Below are 1889 nucleotides of genomic sequence, written 5' to 3' on the forward strand. Positions count from 1 at the left end.
CGGACTCTCAACCACTGCACCGCCAGGGAAGCCCGACGTGAGGACTTTTTTATATATAGTTATTGACTGCTTGTATTTCTTCCCATTTCCTTGTCCACCTTCTACAGAGGTTTGTCACTTCAGTGATTTCTAACAGCTCTTTACACATTAGTAATACTAATGTTTGTCACTTACATTGCAATGTGTTCCTTAGGTTTATATAGTTGAATCCATCAACCCGCCTAAAAAAAGTCTGGAAAGTTATTTACCAACATGGTTATGAAGTATATCTCTAAGCAGATGGCTTTTATTTGCTTCTTTCTGCTTACCTGATTTTTCTAAATGTCTACAGTGTACATATAATATTGTTGTAATAAAAAGTTATTTAATGAAAAGATAAAGTGCCCATCAGGAGTTGCCTGGTGGCCTAGTGGTTAGGATTCTGGGCTTTCACTGACATGGTCCGGGGTTCAATCCCTGGTGGGGGAACTGAGTGAGATCCCATAAGCCGCACTGCGCAGCCAATAAAAATAAATAAATAAAGTGCCCATCAACAGACAATTGGTTTAAGGAGATGTGGTATATATATGTACATATATATATACATATATATGTATACAGACACACATATTGGAATATTATTGGAATAATGGAATATTACTCAGCCATAAAAAATGAAATATTGCCATTTACAGCAACACAGATGGACCTAGAGAATATCATACTAAGTAAAGTAAGCCAGACAGAGAAAGACAAATATCATATGGTATTGCTTATATGTGAATCTAAAAAAAAAAAAGATACAAATGAACTTATATACAAAACAGAAACAGACCCACAGACATAGAAAACAAACTTATGGTTACCAAAGAGGAAAGGAAGGGAGAGATAAATTAGAAATATAGGATTAACAGGTACAAACTACTATACATAAAATAGATAAGCAACAAAGATTTACTGTATAGCACAGGGAACCATATTCAATATCTCATAATAACCTATAATAGAAAATAATCTGGAAAAAAATATATATATATATCTGAATCACTTTGTTATATACCTGAAACTAACACAATACTGTAAATCAACTGTATTTCAGTTTTAAAAAAAGATGTGTGTCCTAAAATCAGAATTCTTTTAATGAAAAGCTTTAAAGAACATGTGTTCTGCATTACTGAGAAAAGCCACACACCTTACATAGTGTTTCATAACCATTTTGATAAAATTAGATGCTTTCAGAATCTTATAGAAGCCTCAGATATTTTCTCCCCAAAATGCAAGTACACACCAAATGTAGTCTACAATATCTAGGGGTTAATTTACCCCTCTGAAGTTTCTGTAAGCCTGCTAGTTTTCCACTGGTTCTAAGAACTTTCTCTTAGTACTCCCAGTTCTAATTAATCCTTACAATAAATAGATTGATCTTTTATTAGAAGCAGGGGGAAATTCTGCATATCACTATCATTATTCAACTTTTATTCCAATGTATGTTATACCTGGACATATCACTTGTTAAAAATAAGGAAGGAGGCCCAAAATGGAGTCACTTACGCTAGGCTCCACATCACCAAACTGAGACTTAATTACCAACTGGGAATCTCCTAATCAACACCAGTTAGGTAAACTGATAGATCCCTGCCATCCGCTAAACGAAGGTGACCTTGTAATAACCAACCTTCTTTTTTGTCTAGTGTAACTTCCATGTTCCCGCTCCCTTCTGTCTATAAAAGTCTTTCATTTTGTACAGCTCCTTGGAGCTACTTTCTACTTGCTAGATTGGATGTTGCCTGATTCATGAATCACTGAATAAAGCCAGTAAAATCTTTAAAATTTACTCAGTTGAATTTTGTTTTTTAACACAGGGCCTGCTTGAGCCTACAAGTTCCAAAACACCAAGATGACCAATAAAA

The sequence above is a fragment of the Neophocaena asiaeorientalis genome, unplaced genomic scaffold (assembly GCF_003031525.2).
Source record: "Neophocaena asiaeorientalis asiaeorientalis breed wild unplaced genomic scaffold, Neophocaena_asiaeorientalis_V1.1 scaffold100, whole genome shotgun sequence".
In the NCBI taxonomy this organism is placed as follows: Eukaryota; Metazoa; Chordata; class Mammalia; order Artiodactyla; family Phocoenidae; genus Neophocaena; species Neophocaena asiaeorientalis.